The sequence below is a fragment of the Hemicordylus capensis genome, chromosome 6, assembly GCF_027244095.1.
Source record: "Hemicordylus capensis ecotype Gifberg chromosome 6, rHemCap1.1.pri, whole genome shotgun sequence".
NCBI lineage: Eukaryota > Metazoa > Chordata > Lepidosauria > Squamata > Cordylidae > Hemicordylus > Hemicordylus capensis.
In genome coordinates this window covers 108,549,117-108,563,599 of record NC_069662.1, presented here as the reverse complement: position 1 = coordinate 108,563,599, position 14,483 = coordinate 108,549,117, and the positions used below count along the sequence as shown (strand labels likewise).

The 14,483-nt window shown below is 41.1% G+C and overlaps 1 protein-coding gene across 8 annotated transcripts in view; it reads left to right on the top strand.

Annotated features, from left to right (window-relative positions):
- The window catches only part of RARB (retinoic acid receptor beta), a 490,600-nt gene that overhangs the window by 206,923 nt on the left and 269,194 nt on the right, over positions 1 to 14,483 (top strand). Inside the window, exon 1 of one of the 8 annotated variants that reach the window (XM_053263913.1) lies at positions 14,058 to 14,181. The exons of the other annotated variants lie outside the window; for them this stretch is intronic. The gene's annotated coding sequence lies outside the window, so the exon portion shown is untranslated. Of the gene's footprint in view, positions 1 to 14,057; positions 14,182 to 14,483 lie in introns of those variants that run through there. 8 annotated transcript variants of the gene reach the window in all.

The window sequence follows — 14,483 nt, the reverse complement described above, 5'->3', positions numbered from 1 at the left end:
TGTTGTTCGTGAGCAAGGCCCTTTGGAATCAATGATGTATATATCAGTAAGTGTATTTAGGGTTTCTGATTGTGCTGATAGCATATTAATGGTGCATATTAAAACCAGCCAGGATGAGAAGCTGTTGGGTTTTTTTTTTTTAAGGAAATGACTGAGTTGTTAAATAATGTGACTTTTTCAATGAGTGAAACTAGTATATTTGAACACTGTTATTTCTGGTCTCTTAAAAACTTTTGCTTTGTAGGTTTCTTGCTTCATATGAGCCTTTGAGTTGTCCAATATTAAAAGGCAATCACAAAAGTGCTTTTCTACACTTTGATTACTGTGGGCAAGGGGCAGGGAATGGGGAGACCTGAAAAAACAAAACCATAAACCAGAGACCAAGGCAGCTTTTGTTCTGGGCTTTTATTGCACATCTTCTGAAAAAGACGTTTTCCAATCTTTTCAGTCTCCCTTAGCTAATGCTGCTTGTCTTTACTTGCTACTTGTATGAGTAGACTTACTGTATGAATAGGAAATGAGTGGATGTTGAAATGGCAACCATTGGGAGGAATTCTGCTGTTTGTATTTTAAATGTCTTATATTTTAGATTGGTATCTTAAACTGGCATGTGTTTTTAACACTGACATTGAGGACTTTAAGGCTCATACACCAGAATACTGTGTTAAATTGGAGAAAGAGGGAGATGAATAACTCTGCACTTTCCAGTTCCATCTAGGGTAGACTTCCCCCTCCTTAATACTGGTTTCTCTCTCACACACACACACATACACACACACTCTCTCACTCACAGAGATGCCCACTTCATCTTTGACTCACACGAGTGATAAAAGTGAAATGTATACCCAGTAAATGAGATGCTAGATACTAGAGGTGCACTTAGCAGATGGTATATAAATATGATAGAATAGATAGATAGATAGATAGGCGCCAGGGGGTGAGGTTTCAACAATATTGATTGATTGATTGATTGATTATTTATTTATTTATTTTCATTATTTATTTCTTATATTTGTACACTGCCCCAAACTTCGGTCTCTGGGTGGTTTGTAGCAACATAAACAAATTAAAACAGAAATCAAAGCCTTAAAGCAATTTAAAATCACAAATCTGTCAAAAAACTTGGGTGAATAAATATGTGTCCATGTCATTGTCATGGAGTACAGTCAGATCTAACTCACCAACTGGTGCTATGTGTCCATAAATCTCTTGACATCTTGTCAAGTAGCAGAAACACAAGGCAGCAACAGAGATGTGCATTGATTTCCTAACAAATAGTTTTAAAAAGAACAAATAGGACTAAACAGGCCTATTCGTTCCATTCTGTGTTACAAAATGAATGCCAGAGATTCAAGATGGCTCTTAAAGAAGCAAATGTCATGGGGGTCTTGTCTTCCCACAGCAGTAGCAGAGCTCATTTGAGGCAGTTGCCTCCCAACTCCCTTTTTTCCCTTCCAGAATATTCCAGAATGACATAGTATGTGTGGCAGGGGGTCAGGTGCAGGCATGGGAAGGGGCATAGGGGGCGGCAAGCATTTCTTTTTGCAACAATGTATGGGTGCATCTTTTTATTATAGGGTGCCATACTATCTTTTGCCTCAGGCAGCAAAATGTCTTGTACTGCTGCTAGTGCTAGGAGGTGCCGCTGAAATGCTGCAAGTGTTGGAAAATAATATTGTTCAAAGAAATAAAGGGGTTGGGGAACTGAAAGATAACTAATGACAGTAAATAAAATAATTTAAATAATACTACTAGGGACTGACATGGTTCTAATGTGGGCTAACAAACGGAACTTGATGCAGACAAGATGAGGGTGTTTTTAGGGGGCTGAGTATACATTACACTGCATGAGGCAGTGAATAGCCTAAGACTGCCAAGTAAATTCATGGCTGATCTGATAATTGAACAGGATACTCCCAGCTCATAGCTTGCACTCTTTACCACCACACTTTACACCAGTTCTTTCTTTGTGAATTGTTTAGTTGTTTTCCCCCCATTGGGTTTTAGATTTGAGATTCTGCCAGTTCTGATGTGCTAATTTCATAATGATGGTTTTATTGATAACTTCTTTATTGGAGTTAACGAAAAATCCATATAAGGTGCTGCAAAGTGCATTGTTTGTTCGTTAAGCAATAAAGAGTAATCTATGGCTCATGAAGTTTTTATTTCAAGGTAGATGGGAGCAGTAATGCAGATGAGTGCATTAATCTTCTTCTCTATTAAGAAATGAAAAACAGGGCATGAGAACCTATTATGTATTGTGCTTCTAACATGTCTCCTCCATAAGATTCGCCATTAAAATAAAAATATAGGCACTTTACAGCTAGTTTAGAAAGGTTTGTGTCATTGCTGTCAACAGTTAGAATGTCAGTTTAAAAGTCCAACAAAAGTATTGCCAATCTCATATCATCCTGTGATTGGCCATTCATTACAGTATACAGCCTTTGGTGTATAAAAGATAGATTTTTTTCTACATTTGATAAAAAGTAGATCTGTGAATCTTCAGGGTGTCAGGGATCTAAAAGCAAACGGTGAGCTGAAAGACCATCTAAAGATTTTCCTGCAAGCTAAACAAGATGTCGGGGGACACAATTCACATAAGTAGAGATATGTACAAAAACCAATATGCAGCAATGATGAATAATGCTTCTAATATATTTAATCAGTATGGAGGAAATATATTGGTTTTCCTATAATTTGCCAGAGATTTGTAGGCTCTGCTAGCAGCATTTTCATAGCTTTGCTAAGCAAAGCTATTTTACACTTTTTGTGTTGCACAGTTGATAAGTATCCTGCAGACAAAGAATATTACTGAATGAGGCTACAGCCTAACCCAGGTTAGTGACAGGCAGCCTGGGTTAGGCTGCATGTGAGAACCGCCAGGATTGGGCCCAATCCCGGTGGACCAGCATCACCTACCACGGCTTTTTAGCCCAGCTGCTAGCTGAGGTTAAGGGACCAAGCAACCTGGGCTACCGGATTGTGCATTCACTGGGGCTATGTTTAGTCACAGCGATTAAATGAGTAGCTAGAGCTCCTGTCTCTTGGGGGAATCCCCCAATGCGTTGTGCATGTTGTGCAATGCATTGTGGGATCTCTGGAGGGCTGGGACATGTCATTCTGGCCTTGGGAGTTGCGTGCTGCAAGTATGCAGCACAGATCCTCTGGAAGCGTGGTCTGCGTTCCCAGCAACATGGGATCAGTCATCTGGGGGGAAAGTGAGTTTCACAAGCCTTTGCCTCGCCTCATTGACATAGAATTGCATCACATGTAACACAATCAGCCAACAAACAAGCAGGAACTACAAGTCTGTAGTTATTCTGACCGTGCAGTATTTTTGCCTGCAGTGAACTTGTTCCCTTTCTACTTCTTCTAAATTACTATCACTCCACTTCTGTAGTCCTATCTTTGCTTGCATGGTTTGTTTGTAGAGTCTTTTCCTTGTGAATTGTTGATCAGTATTTTGAAGTGCTCTCATTCATGTCATATGGACCAATCCTACAGTTAAGATGCTCCCTCCCACCACCCCGCATTTTAACTCCACCAACACTATAGAGTGACACAATAGCACAGTGCAATTTTGGGCATGCTGTCTGCTGATAGCAGTTGGGACTCTGTTCCCTGTCTGACTTATTGCTACCCACTGTCAATACAACCCACTGAGCACTTCACTATTTAGTCTGAAAATTTTTGTATTAGATGAATCCAGAAAATTCCATTGGCATTAAATGAAATTTTCATGTCATTTGACAGTAAGGACACCAAGGTCCTCTAAGCCCAAATCCAAACCAAGGTTTAAAAATACCAACGATTTAATTTTGTTTCATTTTTAATTCCCAGTTAAATGAAATGAAAAAGTCTCTCTCCCAATCAGTCACACTGCTGAGTTTACTGCCATGTATGTATATCTTTTGTATAAATAGCAGCATCAAAATGAGAGAAGTCTATCTGGCTAATGCAGCAAGATGCTAAGGTAGCATTTAAGTACCTTTTTTGTATTATGTTTCTTAACTGTGTAGCTCCATCTCTGAGTCAGCTGGCAAGGATACTGGAAAAATTAACAGAGCTGACATCTTGCCTATTACCTGTAACTGAATAGTTTCACCTCTGCAGCACACTTTGACTGATACCAACTGACAAATAGCGGTAGCCTCAGAGTTCTGCTAATGCCTGTGTTTATGTATCACAAGCTCAGGGCCTATTCCAATTATCCTTGAACTCAATACATTATTTCCAGTGATACTATTGTGCTGCCATTCTTCCTCCATATTTCCCAGATTTTCTCTGTTTTTTGTGAAATCTTCAAGGAAGATGCTCTTTTCTATACCCAACTCTTTCTGGTCTTCCTTTATCTACAAAGTCATGGAGTATCCCATACTGTGGGGTTCCATCATCTGTTAGGTTGTAGAAACCCACCTTCCTGCCAGCTATCCAGTATCCTCTTTAGGGTTCTTCATGAGAAGTAGTCTGTTGGATGGGCTTTCCACAATGCAAGCTGCTTAGCATTGGGTTGGAAGGTGGTGATTAGGAATGCACAAATTGATTCGGGGTTGATCAAATTGAATCAAATCAGAATAGAATCTGGGATGATTTGGTAGGACAGGTTTGGACACAAAACAAATTAGGGGTGATTCAGTTTGGGTACAAATCAATTTTTTAAAAAAACTATTCGTGCACATCCCTAGTGGGGATTGCCTATAACTCATGAGAGCTCATGTGTTGCGTTCCCAGGGTCTCATATTAAATCACTAGCTCCTCCAGTGAAAGAATATCAGGAAGCAGTGCTTGGAAACAACCCCCAACTGAGGTCTTGTCAAGTTGTTGCCATCTAGAGTGGACAATATTGGTCTAATAGGTGATATTTGCAAAGCTCTAGGCACATCAGTGCTTCTACGGGAGGCTGGAAATTGACCTAAGAATCTTCTTCATTCACCCTTGTTGTTCACCCATAAGGCTGAGCAGGGACATGATAGAACTCTACCTGAACACAGAAGAGGATAATGAGGCTATTACACAGAGGCTATTACACAGAAGAGGATAATGATTTATTCGCAGGACTAGATATAATGGTCTTCAGCTATAGGAGGTTAGATCTTAGTTGAATGCTGGGAGAACCCTCTTAGCAGTAAAAGCAGTTTAAAATGAAACCAGTAACCCAGCGGATGGTGAATAGGAGTGGTCTCTCCCTTACTGGAAGTCTACAAGCAGAGGCTGGACAGCCATCTCTTGAGGGTGTTTTCGGAACCTAGGAAGCTGCCTTATACTCAGTCAGACCATTGGTCCATCTAGCTCAGTATTGTCTACACAGACTAGCAGTGGTTTCTCCAAGGTTGCAGGCGGGAGTCTCTCTCAGCCCTCTCTTGGAGATGCCAGGAGGAAACTTGGGATCTTATGCATGCAAGCATATAGATGCTCTTCCCAGAGTGGCCCCATCCCCTAAGTGATATATGTTACGGCGCTCATGCATGTGGTCATAAGAACATAAGAACAGTCTCCCATTCAAATGCAACCAGGGCAGACCCTGCTTAGCAAAATGACAATTCATGCTTACAACCACAAGACTAGATCTCCTCCTCTACTCTGGCTTTCCTGCATTGAGCAGGGGCCTGGACTTCATGGCTTACAAGGCTTCCATCCTCTAATTCTCTGGTCATTTTAAAGTCTGTATCTGCAAATATCATTCAGTACAAAGGAGCAGTTCATAACAGACTTAACTATTGCTGAGCCAGACTTCAATGGAATGGGGGAGTGGAATTTTATGGGGAAAATTGCGTCTTTGTAAGCACTCCCCATTTCCAGCCATTTTTTTTCGGGAGGCACTCAAAAAACACAGCAATGTCTGAGCGGCATTTCTTATTTATTTATTTTTTAATTTAGGTGCTTATGCACCAGGGATTTAAGACACATTAATGTACAGCAACAGGTTTAAGAAGAGCCTTGTAATTCTACAATTATTTTTAGAGCTAGGCATTTATGGGCATAAGCACACAGCAGGAGGGCTGGCTGTATGCAGCCAATGTTCTCTCAAGCGAAAAAGAGGGTACAGAAGCAGATTGGGGAAGCAATGGCTGGGACAGGTACAAAAATCTGCAGGAGGAAAACTGTGGTTGTGTTGATGGACCTTCCTGCTCCCTTCAACACTGTAGATTAAGTATCAAAGAAGATAATGAAAACGTAGCCATATATGAACATAAGAACATAATGAAAATTTTAGCCATACTGAAGTATACCCAAGCAGAGTTCTCTTTCCACCCTCCTTAATGCATGCTTATATATCTGAAGGTTGGATTCTAATCTGCACTAGCAATTGGGCATATTATACAATACTTATTCCCTGATAAATTAGTGCACAATATAAGGGTGTGATCTATGATGTGTTGTCTAAGACTTCTAGTATTCTTAGATTCTGATAACTTTCAGAATTTTCTGTTATTAAAGTTGTTAAAAGGAGTAAATGCGAGTGATTGCAGCGGTAAAATTATTTTGCTTTTTTGTTTATGCATAAATAGAACATAGAAATAGAAAAAAGACTTTGAATGTATGCATCTTGACCATTCACAGTCTGGTGAGCAGGTGTTCTTTCCCATTTCAGATCTTATATTTTCACTGATTTTCCCCCTTTCCAACTATTAATATGTTGGACATGTTTGAGTGTGCTGGGCTTGACATTGTTGCTGCCAGCCCATCTTTGTTGACATAGAGTTGGCAGAAGGAGCAGCTGGTGGTTAGTTTTGCAGATAGTCTGTTATAAGTGTGTGCCTGCTAAAAATAAATATTTTTGCACAGGTGGTAGCTTTGTCTGGGACTGCGATTTGGCTCAACCTGCAAAGGTTTCCAAAGCATGTGAACCCAAGTTGGAATAATATAACAAATGGATTATCTCTCAAAGATGAGGTGAAAGAGGGATTTGAGTGAAGTTGCTAATTGTTCTATTTTTATTGTTAAAATGATTATATCACTACATATGAAATGTCTGAATACCAATTCCAACAAAACAGCAATAATTAAAATCAACTATAACAAATAAATGCATATTAATGAGAAAAGTACCAGTGGCAGCAACAAAACCCAGCAAAAACAAATAAGGACATAGCAATCAGTTGTTAATGTCTTAATTTTATGTGGCCTTCTGAAACGAAACAAAACAAAACTCTTATGTGTCTTTTAAAGGCAAGCAGAGAGAAAGCAGAACAAAGCTTCTTCAATGCTGAAGGTGTTCAACAGCAGTGGGAATGTTACAAAGAAGGCCTTGCTGCTCCTAGTGAAGGCTACTTGTGCCTTCCTGTCACATGGAACACAGAGCATGGAACATTCTCCTCAGAAGATCTTAGATGCTGTGGGGGGCGCATCTCACATAGTGGAAGATGTTCCCTGGGATAATTTTGAGCTATAAAATAAAAGCCAGCACTTCAGTGTATGCCCAGAAATGAACTAAAAGCCAGTGTGGTATAGTAGTTAGTGAGGCTGTTCTCACAACCTCCGAAAACCGAGCAAGCGGAGCCCAGCCTGCGTGTGCTGCGGTGGAAGCCACGCGGCTCCTGGCAGCAAACCTCCATAACTGCCCCCACCCTTAAATGAGGTTAGCGGAGTGAGTGCTCCACTAACCCCGTTTCACCAACTGTGAGTTGCCGCAGAGCCTCGGCTTTAGCTTAAATTTTTAAGCTGTATTCAAAGAGCATATTACAATAGTGTAATTATTAGTATTATGCCTACTGGTGTATTTTTACATTTATATCCCACCCTTCCACCATGGAGCCAGAGTACATGGAGTACATGGTTATGTTTATCCTCACAACAACCCTGTGAGGTAGTTTAGACAAAGAGATATATGACTGGCCCAGAGTCACCCAGTGAGCTTCAGGGCTAAATGTAGATTTGAATTCTGGTCTTCCTGGTCCTAGTCCAGTACTCTTAACCACTACGCGTTATTGTATGAGGTTGAAATATGAAAGTCATCTCTAGGCAATACATCTACTGCATTCTTCAGTATAGTAATTCCCTGGCTCATCAATGCATTTCACTGACTATTTTGCTGGATGTTATGACTAAAATGTGACCATATGAACTTGCAATATCATGAAACAGAATTCTAGAAATTCTAGAAATAAAACATGATGAAAATTATAATTCATTCAGATGTCATTCACTCAGCTCTAATTAGAACCCTGCTATTATTTTCACCAGCCCATTTAAAAAAAAAGTAGTATGTTAACCTGCCCTTCAGCTAGTTTGCTTACTTGTACTCCTCTTCTCTTTGTCTGGAAATTTATTATGTGAGCTTTCACTATATGTCTGTGGTTCGCTATAAATATATCTCTGTTCAGAAGAGATCTGAGGTTTCTGCTGTATTTGCAAAATCCCTCTACAGAGACATGAATCAACACAAATGGCTAAAAATACATAAGCCAGAGGAACAGATAATGGTGGGCACAATGGGAACTGCATGTGCCGCCCGTTCTGTGCCGCTAAGAGCTATTTGAATAGGGTTTTCTAACAACAGTTTCTGTAGCATGTTGTCACATGGTGTCCATTCCTGGCCCCATTTCAGTCACCCAACTCCTATTCTCTCTTCTCTTGCCCTCTCCCAAAAGGCTTCAGAACTCAGGAATACTTTCCCTTTTTTGCTTGTTTTGTGGCTCTCAGCTTTCTCCACTCCTCAGAGCTGTCCATCTCACTACCATCTTTCTTCTCCTTGGCCTTTCCAGACTGACCTTGAAAAGTGTCAGCATTGGCAGCAATCTCAAACCTGTGCATTGACATACCAGGAAGGGAACTTGCATTTTTATAAAGTAGTTCTCAGGAGTTACTGGGACATGGCAGGTTCTGGAATGTTGGTCGATACACAGCTATCATCATTGCTTTGCCCAACCTTGGGCCTTACTCTTGGGTATCTTTTGCTGCTCCTACCGGCCTTACTTCAGGTGCCTGTCACTGATCCACCATACCACTGCGGTGCTCCTGTGCATCTACTATTTCAGGTTAGGCACCTACTCCCCAACTTATGGCAAACCATTTTTGAGCATATGGCATGCAGGTCAGCTTTTTCAGGGGGCAAGGTTTTGGAGTACCTGAAGGAGCTATTTTAATTTTGGTCCATAGTTCCACCCAAGGAAATTATAGATACTTAATATATTGGTAAACAGTGGTTCATGAAGTTGGTGAGGTTCCTTACCTTTACTTTCACCTTTCAAACTAATGTCCATTTAGGTTTTTGCAGTGGGATAGTGGAATTTTGCATTGTATAAAAATAGTGCTGCCATTAGCAAAAGCCTAGAACTGTCCTCCAGCAATAGAGAGATAGGGTATCCTCCACCTGCAGAGGCTTGAAAAAGATATGAGCCCTACTTCAGCACCTGGAATAAACTGCCAAGTGATGAACATGCTTCTGCAGTTTCCAAAAGGTGGCAGAATATATAGTGAGGCCTCGATCCATAGTCCTTCCTCAAACTATTGCAGAGGGAGCAGACTATGCTTGCCTCTGAGTAATATCACAAGCCATAGAGAAATAATGCAGTCTGTGCACCTAGAGGCTGCCAAGACTGAAGGCAGGAGAGTTGGGGCCAGTCTGGGTTCTAATTGCCAAAAAAGGCTGAACTTTTAAGTGACCATGAGACTAAATCATAGTTGAACAACTGGTGTTTTCCTTGAATGAGGCACCACCTTAAGGCTGACTCCTCTGTGTGCGTTTAGTTAGATGTGCCACAGTCATTACTAGAAAGCTGGGCTGACTTTGCCCTCAATAAAGCATTCCCTGTTTTATCCTTTATAATGCATCACCAACAACTGTTAGAGAAGAACTGACAATTTAATATCCAATAGAAAAGTAATACCCAATAGATCAAGAGGAAGTTGAAAAAATTAGAATTCTTTTAGATACCTTAACATGTGATGGGAAGTGCGTGTGTTTCCATAAGAATGTCCCTTCCTTCATAACACTGGGAATTCAACTAATCAATGTATGTAGCACCTGAAACAATATTTTTAAAGTCAGCTACTGTATACCTCCCCCTGCAAAATGAAATGATAAATGCCAGTATCTTACAGATTGGCTAGAGTAAACTGAAGACACACATTTCTGAAAGTGATATGCTGAATTCCTTTTACTTGCATTAAGCATGCTAGATTCAAAACAATTTTTTTAAAATTCTCCTTTACAAACACAATTATTTGGTTCCGGAAAGTCTCTTCCTTTTCTACCTGAAATAGTTTGAATACTATTATTAAGTAATCCAGCCCAGCTGTGTCATCTATTAAATATTCAGTTACTCACTTTTTGTTGAAAATTTTATTTGTATTTAGTTACCGTCTTCCACTAGAGACGAATAACTTACTACTGTACTGAAAAACTACAAAAACTGAAAAAGAAGCTGTTAATTTTAGATGCATCATAAAACCAAAATGTCTCTAGGTTGCACTGTTAAAATAACATATAATTTTACAGCATATCTGATATTGGCTCGTCTTACTCAGACAGTTATTTGCCATTAGCAGTCACTACATTGATTAATTGTTCCTATCGGGTTTAATTGACATAACGATAAGAGCACCCAGATGGCATATGCCAGAGAATTATAATTACCCAAGTCAGCTGATACCTTATTCTGTTAACACTTGTTTAGTAGTTATGTCATCAGAAATGTATTTACAGTATCACATGCAGCAGAGGTACTCTAAGTGCCCTTTTTTGCATTTTGCCTCTGTGCCAGCTAATATAAGTGCACTGTTGAATGATTTCCTACAATGAGTACAATTCGATGCATTCAAGTTTAGCTGTATCTAGATTGATATTTGGTTACTTATTGGCCTTTAGGTATTGGTTATGACGGACAGCATCTAAACTAGTTAGTCATGACCATTGTTGCCTGTGACAAGGATCCACAGCATCTCTGTTGAGCTGGAAATGCTGGGAGTTATACTGTACTCAACAATGACTGGGAATCCCTGATACAGAGAACAATGGTCATGACCACTGAATCTATCTATCTATCTATCTATCTATCTATCTATCTATCTATCTATCTATCTATCTATCTATCTATCATCTGAGGCTCAGTCTAGATTTTTTGGCCCCCAATGAGAGCTGAAGTAGGTTTGTGCCACAGCCAAGATGTTATGGTATTATAAACAGGTGCTGCCATGTTTGAGGTAGACACAATGGCGGGGGGCTTGAAAAAGAGCCGAGTAATGTTTGAGCTAGGCCTCTGTCACATCACGTAGTTGTAGATGCAATCTAAATGTTGGAGCATGTTCTATAATGTCATCGTTTAGGCCTGCTTAAGTTAGCCCCCCTCAGCTGTTTTTGAACAACAACTCCCATAATCCCCAGCCACAGTGGCCAATAGGCAGGGATTATGGGAGTTGTAGGCCAACATCTGCAGGAGGGCCTAAGTTTAGCAGCCCTGGTTTAGGAGAAGAGGCACTACTTCTTTTATCTTTGTAGCTAGTTTTGCAGCAGCATGACTGAATATAACATCTCATTAAGAACTTGAACAAAATTGAAATACGTGCAGTCCTGCATGAAAATCTTGTAGTAAATACAAAGAAAAGAAACCATATGGTCTACAAATGAGATAGACAAGGCCCAGGTGGTATTTCCAGCATGAATCTTTCTTCACTCTTTTCCTGTTAATAAAAGACCTTTCCTCTTTTTCCTGATTTCTTTTTGCTATGAGCTTCTGCCTTGTTTATCTCTTTTTTTTCTTGCTCAGCACTTCATAAACAATGGAACACAAAATTGCAGTTGCTGCAAAACAAAAATTAGCTGTGCAAAATCTGTGATTCCAATAAACAGGCCTAATCTACATACTACTTTCCTTTTTCATATTGTGTGGTTTAGGTTTTCTGGTTCTGCAAATCTAGGAATCTTTGTTTTTAGCACCAAATTAAAAAAACCACTGGCTTTAACAAGTTATTGATATTGGACTGAGTTTTGCTGTTTTACTGTTTGCAGTTTTATTTGGGGGACATCCTCCTTTAAATATCTGCAGGACATACAGCAGAGTGCTTCCAAAGAGATTTTTCTGCAAATAGAGGGTATTGCACATGGCAAGCATTCTGGACTAGTCCACCTGCATGCCGTGCATGTCACTGGCTCATTCTGTATGCTGATCGCCAGGGCCAGACTGGGGGAACTGAGATGGTGGTGGAATGTATGTGGGAGGGCACCAGGTTTTGACCATGACCGAGGGAGGGGAAGATGCAGGCCCACTGACCAAAGCAAGCATGCCTTAAGAAGCATCACGAGCAAAGCAGGCTACTCAGCCTGAAAGGGGAATTCCGAGGAGGTTCTGCTCCTTCTGCAAGAGGAGCCAGCAGGGGGAGTCCCGACTGCCAGCAGCATCCTGCTCCTCCTGCGCCCCCCCTGCAGGTCTTATACCGCTGGCGGCTAAGCCATGGCCAGCACCAAGGCACGGTAGGACATGAGGATCCTTCAAGTTTCCTGGCGGAGGGGAGAGCTGCCTGTGCCCTTTCCAGTGACCATGCGGTAGGGACGTCCTCCTGCAGCAACCAAGAATCCCCCGATGGCTTGTTCCTCTGTGGCACTGCCCCTCCGCATGCCACCCTGCCTGACTCCTTGGGGAGGCAACACGGGGGGCAGGTTGGGTCAGCCCCGGAGGGCGGCGGCTTTGGGCGGCTGTGCTTCCATCAGGGCTTTGCTCCCTGGCACGCAGCAACACCAGCAACCTTCATGGATCATCATAGGGTGCACCAGGAATTGTCCTGGCGGCTCAGTCCGGACTTGCTGATCGCTACTAATCCAAACAAGCTAATAGGAGTATTTTTGTTAAATACTTTAAGATCTCAAAATGTTTGAGACTTCATCTCAAAATGACTTTACTCAGAGTAAAAGCACCTACCCCTCTTTACTTTTAGTAGTAGTAGTAGTAGTTCTTTATTACAGCCAACGGCCACTCAATACAACAAAACCACACACAAAACTACACGTCACTTCAGAAACATCAAAAGAAACTGCAATAGAAACAGTACAGTAAGAGTATCATACATGAAGAATTTTGTCTAGATAAAATCTTTACTTTTGAAAAAAGGAATTACAAAAAACTATGACGGGTAAGTCTTTTAATGACTATTAGCTATTATGGCCTAATGAAACCTCCATGTTTAGTAGCACTATAGCTATTAATGCCAGGTGCAAGGCATCATCTTCATATCCTTCTTGTGAGTCCCAGAAACATCTGATTGGGCTAATGCTGTTGATATGTGTTTATCTCCTGGACTAGATGGGACCTTTTCATTCTTCAATTCCTGCTTATTGTTACATTTGCTGAGGCAAGCCAGCCTGATCAAAAATGCCTTTTTACACCAGATTGCACACTTGCTAACTATATCAGGTTTGTTTTTTTTAAAAAACCCCAACTCTTTACCTGCCTAGTTGCATACATATACTTTCAAAAAGGAAAGCGAATTCAACACTATGGGCAAGTTTGGCTTATATTTTTAACCATCTCTTCTAAACGTGCGGAGATTTGTACATTTGAACTTGCATGATTGCCTTGCGTGCTTAGGCGGTCACACTGTGGGGTTGGACATGTGTGCTTCCATGTTCTTTCCTCACACATGTACAGTAGGATGGTGGTAGTATTGTCTTCAATGGCCCATTCAGTCTGGATGACAAACCTTTGCAACTATTGTAGTGTTGCTGTTGTCTCCTCTCCTCTTCTCTCTCTCTCTCTCTCTCTCTCTCTCTCTCACACACACGCACACACACACGCACACACACACACACACACACACACACACGGCTTCTCTTCTGCCTGTTATTGAAGGGAAATGACCAACTGCCTGCCTGTGCAGCTCACATTCTTAAAATCCACTGCCTGACTGATCAGCCAAGGGCAGACACTTGGCCAAAGCACCAGCCGTGCGGCTCTTTTGGCAGCTGGCTTGTTCCAGAACACTTTTGAAAAGGGGAGGTGGGGGTGGGGGAGAGACAAGCCCATTCACCACTTTAAGGACAAAGCTTGTTTACTGTTAACATTTTCACTCAGTCAGCAAAAGCGGTAGTGAGTACGAGCCTGAATTTGCATTTATAGTACAAATATGAAAAATGAAGTCTACCCTCTGCATGTCCTTAAAGAGATTATAAATCTACTTGCTTGACTTGAGCTGTGCAGTGGTTTTTGATTGCTCTACCCAGACGAGAATGTTACTTTTGGAAGTAAGGTATGTGACTGGGTCGGGGCGATGCCGACAGTGGCAGTTCTTCCGCGTGTGAATATCTGTGCCGTGGCCAGGTCTGTGATAAGGATGTGCCAGGTTGTGTCGATTGTGCTGATGTATAACATTTGGCGCTTGGTGGGTTAATACTTAGATACTCTTTGTGTATGGTTCAAGTGAAGGCCACCAGCAATGACTTCACTTTGGCTGGGGTTTCCCTGTAATCCATTTAGCAAATTAAAGAGATTACTTTGATTGGTGCCATTATCTCCTATTCTCTTGCGGTTGAACCACTTAACCTGTGCTTA